Here is an 8,544-nt window from a genome sequence, read left to right as displayed (position 1 = left end):
GTTAATGAGAAGAATATCTTTGAAATTATAATTGAAAAAGAAAATTGGTACAGAGTTTAAAAATTCAAAAATATTATTTTTGAGTTAATGAGATTTTAATTATGCGAATTGTGAAATGTATATTATGAATATTATGAAAAGTTAGCATAAATTGTGTCTTGAGCTTTACGTGGTACCGAAAGTTTATCTTAAGAATACCACATTCGAAAAAGGATTTATGTGAAAATCCTTACAAAAGAAAAATATTAAATAAAACCCTTACTTAGTACAAAGACAATGAGATGGGCATATAAATGCCTTGAAAACGATGTTTAATAAAAATGATTCGACATCAAACCTGGAATATTTGTTCAGTAGATCTGAATTTATTTGATCGTGTTTTAGCTTAAAGGGTCACTGGGGTGTATGTGTAACATTCTTTTTTGTATTGAGCCGGTTCATAGAAATTGTTTATTTTTGAGCAATCAATCTAAGCAATTAACCCTTGTGTATGTATGCGGCATAATTATAATATCAAATATGTATTGGGAGTTTGCTTCGCCAAATTTTGTGAGCATAACAAGGCATATTGTTAATCAGAAATGGTGATACAAACTACACATTTTTATTTTGGATAAATATTTAATAAAAGCTAACAATGATAAATTTTTAAAAATTTTACATCTGTGCCATTATTTTTTTGGTTAACATAAGAACATTTCATAACTTTTAAGGTTGAGTTGCAATTTATTATAGTAAATTGTATTAGCCAAACACTCGACCAGAACAAAAGATCATATCTCATTGAATGTCATTTTTTTTTTTGTTCTCTTTTTGATAAGTTTATTCTGGTGACGTGAAATAACGCCAAATGAAATAAAGCCAAATTCCAAAAATTTGGCATTATTTCGTTTTTGAAAACGAAATAAGACCAAATTCTCAATTTGGGTTTATTTCGTTTTAGAAAACGAAATAATACCAATTTGGCATTATTTCAATTTTTACGAATTAAAAAAAAAAAAAAACAAATAATAAAATTTCTGGATAAAACCTGGGGTCGAACTACGGCATACGTACGTTAACGTACTGGCGCTTTATGTCTCTATTATTTTCTTCTTATTAAATAGAGAAAGCAATAGTCAAAACGTTAACGAACGTATGTCGTAGTTCGACCCCTGATATTTATCAAGAAGACAATCGAGAAATTAAAAAAAATCCTTTTGTTCATCAACTCCCATTTTGTGGACAGATATCGTTGTCGATGTTATATATGTATATAGTTATAGTTAATGTTTTGTTCATTACATTATTATTTGTTACCATTTATTACAATATAATTTAAATTCTGATTTAAAGAATGTTGATTTTTTTTTTTAATTTTAGTTGCAAGGTAGTTCAGAGTCTAAATTGGTTAATTAAAGGATATTTGTAAACTAAAACGAAATCCAAGCTGTCGATTTTAGATGCCAAGCACTAACCATTGCCCCATGAGGTGGTACAATAAATAGATATATATGTAAACTAAAACGAAATCCAAGTTGACGATCAGATATGGAGACTGAAAAAAAATTTTAAGGCATTACGAAGGGGTCAATTTGGGGAATCGAAAAATTCGCGCGAATTTTTCGATTCCCCAAATTGACCCCTTCGTAATGCCTTAAAATTTTTTTTCAGTCTCCATATCTGATCGTCAACTTGGATTTCGTTTTAGTTTACATATATATCTATTTATTGTACCACCTCATGGGGCAATGGTTAGTGCTTGGGACTTTGACGCCAGAGTTCTGGGTTCGATTCCCAGTTCCCACCATCTGTACTGTCTTTTGCGGGGAATTGACAAAGCCTATAAAATTGTATTGTCATGAAAAATTGCATCTCTGTTTAGTTGTATGAACTAGGCGGTAAATTGTAATTCCCTTCCATTCTTACAAATTAATTACCTTGCCTTGCTCTTTCATGGGATTTGGCATGTATGAAACTTCGTGCAAAAAAAACTATTTTTCTTTTTTTTATCCTTTTATTACCTTCTTCGTCCAACTTATCCTTTTATTAAATTGAAATCTTAGTTTATATTTTATCCTTCCAGTACGATTTTTAACTCTGAACTATACCATACAACTCAAATAAAACATATTCGGTGTTATTTCCATTATTTTTTTGGTCTTATTTCTTTTTTAAATCGAAATAAAGCCAAATTGGTCTTATTTCGTTTTGAAAACCGAAATAACGCCAAATTTGAAATTTGGTGTTATTTCATTTGGCATTATTTCACGTCACCGTTTATTCTTTATGTTAAATTGAATAATTTTGGTTTAACTTTTTTGCGTAAGAAACCGCTGAAAATAACCAGTCTTATTTTATTTTATTTTTTTTTATTTTATTTATTTTTTATTTTATTTTATTTTATTTTATTTTATTTTATTTTATTTTATTTTATTTTATTTTATTTTATTTTATTTTATTTTATTTTAAAATTATCTTCTTTGACCAAACTAATTCTGAAAAAAAGTCAGTTTAAAGTTTTTTTTTAAGCTCTATTTATCCCTCAGTTTACACAAAAGTGTTCATACTTTGATACAAAATTTTTTAATTTGTTTTCTTTTTCGTTCTCATCAAGCTTCCTGAAAAAAATCACTGACAGGTACCTTCAATAGGATTTCAATCCTATACAGCGTTTACAAAACGAGCTTAAACAAAGGATTGGAGGCAGAACTCTAGCTGAAATAATAAAAATAATAATAAATGATTTGCAGAAGCTTATCAAGTCAACGAAAAATATTGTATGTCATGCTTTGAAGTAAAGCTTTTGATTTAAGCTTTTTATCGACACCACAAATGTTCATCAAACAATATCGAGAGCAATTAATTTTTTTCGATAATGCAAGAGAGTGAATCCATTTTTACTACAAGGCATGTTTAGTACCTATTCGTATAAAAAACAAATGGAACCCGAGATGAAATTGCGTTGCAAGATATTCCGAAAGAAGTTGGTGAGCCGGGGTATGTACATACATCCAAAACAACTTAAGGGATTTGCTTCAAAAAAAGTAATTACAAGTTTAAGGTGGGCCCCTAAGGAAGAAATTGAAATTTTTTTAAAAACCAAAATCAATCAAATAATAAGCAATATGAAAAAATGTTATTTTATCAAAAACCACTATAAAGTTTAGATTAAAATTTGGTTGGGTCAGTAACCGTACTTCGAACCTTTTCTCGACAATTGAAATTAATGAATTTTCTCTTTCCAGAATCATATTACTGAATGGAATATTAAAATTATGCAAAATTTTGTATTTTTTGTTTGGAAAATCGTCTATATTGGTACATATGTATGTATATTTTAAAACGGTACTAATATTTATTTATTTATTTTTTTATCTAAGCTTACTACAAGCTATGACTTAAAACTAATTTAAAACTAACTTAAACTATCAAGACTAATTTAACTTTTTTTTATCTTGTTTTGTGTTGTTTTTGTTGTATTAAGACTCTAACGATAGTTAGTAATAATAAAAATAAAAAAAATCAAATGAGATCAAAACCATTTAAAAGTATACATGCAAAATTTCAAACGAATTAGTAAATTGCTAGAGCCATTTAGTAAGTTACTAAGTTAAAAATCAGTCTGCTTTTTGGCTAAGTAACTTACTAAAATAGAATTTAGCAACATTTCTTAAAAAATTTCTTCAAATAATTTCCAATAAAAAAAACTTAAAACTATTCTTTTATGAATTTTTACATAAAAAAAATTTAACATGTAAGGCTACTTTTATAATTAGAGCCAGGACCTATTTGTATATGTTAACCAGTCGTTCATTTTATTTTGCTCGCGAGTGTAGTACTAAGTGATTGTTTTTTTATGTAATAGTAATTAATTATATTTTTATTACAGAGAGTGTTTGCAGAAATCGATTTTCGAAACCAAAAATATAATCAAGCATAGAATTCAGTATTAGGCTTAGTACGAGTTAGTACCTATACCCTGTTTCACTCGCTCTCTTTTCCAATGATACTAATACTTTAATAAGATACCGTATCGAAATTTTGCAGAAAGCTCTGATCTTCTTCAGTTCCTTACATAATCTTTTGGAATTAACATCTACCGCACATATTTAATTTATAATAAATTCTTAAAGTTTTTGTAAAATTAAAAATTCCTAAATTTAAATTTCTTTGTTACTTTTGCAAGTAAATCTCATCTATTTAAACAAAAAAAAAAATGCCTGCTCCACGATCCAATGGAAAATCTGTTGCCACGAGAAAAGCCCCAACCCAAACCGTGGCTCAAACAAGAACAACAAAAGCAGCTGCATCTCAGCAAGTTTCTTTAAAAAGAACCGAATCAAATGAGATGAATTATTCTTTTGATTATTACTCATACGAACCAGCACCATCAAATTTCAATGCTCAACAATCTTATCAACCCGGCAGGTTTGTTGAAGCACATTTTTCGGGTAAAATCACGAATGATGTTACAGTTAGTGGATCACAAAAAGAAATGGCATCACGCACTTTCAAAAACTGTTTCAAAGAAGCACAGTTACAAACAACAGTTAAACCTGCAATTAGATCTGAACCAATGCAAAGAACACAACGCTATAACTCATCTAAAGCACAAAATAATGACTATTATAATGGTAATAATGCCTATTATAATGGTAATAATGCCTATTATAATGGTAATAATGCCTATTATAATGGTAATAATAATTATTACTAAATAAGAAAATTATATTGTTTAAATTTATAACTATTTAAAATAATGGAAAAAAATGATGGTTATTATTTCCTTGTTGTTAAATTTAAAAAAAAAATTCTTCAGTTTCTAAATATTTTTTCTGTTAAATTTATTGTCAATTTATTTTTGTTATTATTTTGGTAAACTTTAAATAATTAAATAAATACGTTTATAAAGCTTTAGAGATTGATTTTTTGGATTCTACTATATTCATTTAGTGCTTACTTTTCCAGCAACTTTTGTTAAGTTACAAAAAAAAAGTTCAAAAACATTACGAGCCTAAGGAAACCTATTAAAAGTGCTGTAGTCTATATGAAATTCAAATTTAGAATTTTCGGTCAGTAGAAATGGTAAATAAAGTCAACGCCCTCGCCAGGTTATTCAACATTTTTTCTTCTTCGTACCTCTTGAAACCATTTACTAAGGTTATTGTAAGCAAAGCATCGTATTAAATTTTTTCATAACTCAATTTTTCTACAACAATCGACAATAATAAAGGAGTTGAATATACTCTATACAAACAGCTATTTGGTTTACACGACACTACGACACTTTTTGATCATTTTGTTACAATTTCTAACTACGTCAAGAAAGTACCAAAATTCCTAAGTAAACCCTTAGCCAATATACCTACCTTACACAAGAGTCTAGAGTACGTGTATCCTGGATTCCTAATTTCATTTCACAGGTTGCAAAAACTAAACTATGCGAAAAGGGAAATTTCGTTCCTACTACATCTTGCTGTGAGGCTGTGATTGTATGAAAGTCTGGAAAAGGGCCAATACATCTTCCTTATATCCAGGGTCGGATTTGAGATATTATGTATTTGAAGGCTCCACATCACTAATGGGGATAACTTGACCTTCTATAAATCTTGAAATTTCTATAAAGGCTATCATTCAAGTGTTTAACAGCTTTTCGTTATTAAAAGTACGAAAATTAAATAAGCTACAGCTTTCTTGAAATGTGAACCTTAGATGACTTAAGTATTCTCGCCAAGCAGGATTTTACGTCTGTTAGACTAACCCTTTTCACATGTCAAAGAGATATCGTAAACGTGTTTCCAAATTTGTGTTTATAGATTTAGAATACTTTCTAAATCCAGCCATGCCTGGTGAAAAGAGAGACGGTTTCAATGAGAAAGAACCCACAATTCAACCAACTACTCGTTGGAACTTTGCGGTTTGTTTCGGAGCGCACAAATCTTCAACAAGCAAATATCAACTAGAAGTCTTTCTGTTATTTACTCTTTTTTTTTCAAAGTTTACTTGTGGTTTTAGGGTGGTTGGATATATGCGTAAGAATTGGGATCCAGCAGGAAATCCCAACGGCATGCAGTGGGTGGGTGAATGTTCTTAAACTGTCACCACATTTTCACCACTTTATTATTGTGCCCGCGCCATTCTTCCCCCAGCTAAGAGTTACAAGATTGTTTGCCAAGCTAGAGTGTAGTAGTACTGTACTGAAAATCTTTTGAGAGAGCACACAAGCATTCATGGTCGAAAACTCAAAAAGGACGTTGAAAAGGAAAGCTTAAACTAGGAAGGAAGTGATGGTATAGTAGAGCGAGCTTGGATGCAGTATATATGGATGTGTCTTTACTTGAGTTCTCACAAAGCACAAGTAATTTAAAGTAATTTACCACCAAGAAGTGATGAAGAGCCAGCCAGTATCTTCATGTCCTTTAGTAAGGTAGTAACAAGAAATCCCTTGAACAGAGGCATTTAACATCCAACACACACTTGCAGCTTGCAGGCATATTCGGTAGCTGCCATCAGCAGCAACATATAAAGCTACTCCCGAAGTTATTTACCTCAATCATTCCTAGTTTATTCGACAGGTAAAACTATTCCGCTGAGACCAAAGACGACAAAGAAGAATGACTTGAGTTCTACAACGGAACACTCTCGACTCAATGTGTTCGTTCAAGCCCATTGCCATCAGAGACTAAAAGGACAAGTAAAGTTGATAAAATTAAGTTTTGGGACTACCAAAAGAGCAACTTCCGTAGAAGTCACCGCATATTCTGTGTGTTGCACATCATCGCATCGATGTGCCTGATGCTATATACCATTGTTCGGGGGGTAATTATATTGGGTAAAAACTTTTAGTTTATAAGTTTCGACTATGGGTTTTGACTCTAGTCTCATCACTTTTCAGGCGGGTTTGCAATCGACCAAACTAACAGTGGAATTCAATAAGTAAACAATGATTTAATAAAAAAAGTCAAATTAAACCTTTAAAAAATTTAAGTTAGGTACATGAGAAATGGTTATATAGTATAAGCATATTTTAAGGAAATAAACGAAATATTACAAAGGGACTTCGAATTCCAATTTGGGAAATGGATAAGCAAATAAAAAACAGATTTTTTTATCCTTAAGTTATTGTACCCTACCCCACTGTTTTACACTTAAGACCAAGAAGAGGAAAGAGAAAAGCATTTGAAATAACATTCGTTCACATCAAATCCTAAATGGTAGGAAAATTGTCAAATGAGAAACGTCTTTTTATGGTTTATGGGAAATGGTTTTCTCCGACCTTAAACACTGTAGTTTTGTTTCAAATTCAGACGGAAATAATGAAATTTAATGGGAATCGTATTAATTTAGCTGTAGAACGAAGTTTATTTTTTCTGTAAGAAAGTTATAGTGGTTTCAAAACTTGTAATTAAAGAGGGAAATTTGTGTGTAAACTTAAAGAGGCCATCGTCGAACACACATAGAAAAAATGGTCATATATAATAGACTGGGCCAAAAAAAAAATATTTTTTTTTTGAAAGTTACTTCGAAAATCTTGTTCAGGATGATGAAAAAAAAATTTGGTGAAAATTTGAGCCGGTTAAAGCAATTAATTTGCTGCCAAGGAACTTTTTATAGAACGTTTAATTCCCTACAAGAAAATATCTTGCTAATTTGAAAATATTGAATTTTCAGTGAATTAGAAAATTTTGAAATTGAAAATTGATTTTTTAATTTTTTTCTCGATTTAAATCGTGAATAACTTCTTCAAAACTCAATTTAGGGAAAATTACTATGAGACCTTTTTTGTAGAGAATTAAATTTCCTATAAGAATCTGTCGAGGTTTTATTTTTCTATTCACTTATTTGCTCATCACAAAATTCCAAAGTGAAACAGTCAAATTGAAAAAACACTTCGATTTAAAAAGCTTAATTACTCGAATACGGCTCGTCTGACGAAAAATTTCAATTAGATCTTTTTTGTAGGAAATTTAATTTTATATAAGAAAAAATGAACAGAAATTTTTTTTACTTTGATCGTCTAGCAGTTCTGTTGTAAAACATCATATCATGTATAAAAATAAAAAACACCGATGATAGACCTCTTAAAATTTTTTTTAACGGCTCAAATTTTCACCAAATTTTTTTTTCATCATCCTGAACAAGATTTTTGAAGTAACTTTCAAAAAAAAAAATATTTTTTTTTTGGCCCAGTCTAATATATAACTATTTTTTTTAACTATTATCATAGTTAAAATTGGGATAACTATTTTAAATAGTTAAAAATAGTTATTTGTGACTATTTCAATAGTCAATCCAAGGTTTTTTTTACAAATCAACTATTAAATAGTTAAGTTTAACTATTAAAATAGTTAGGGGACAGTCTATTCGCTCCCTCTTAAGCGGGAAATAAAATTATATAAAAAAACGACTAAAAATTAAATATAAGTTTTTAATAGTTTTTTTTTACATTTTAAATCCTTTATTTTACAGAATGTCCCAAAAGCAATGCTGATGGTCTCATTTTAGGATTCTCAGGATTTAGCTTCTTTATCCCAAACAATAACGTTTACTTCAATTAAATGC

Source organism: Episyrphus balteatus, chromosome 4, assembly GCF_945859705.1.
Source record: "Episyrphus balteatus chromosome 4, idEpiBalt1.1, whole genome shotgun sequence".
Classification (NCBI taxonomy): domain Eukaryota; kingdom Metazoa; phylum Arthropoda; class Insecta; order Diptera; family Syrphidae; genus Episyrphus; species Episyrphus balteatus.
This window is presented reverse-complemented; position numbering follows the sequence as displayed.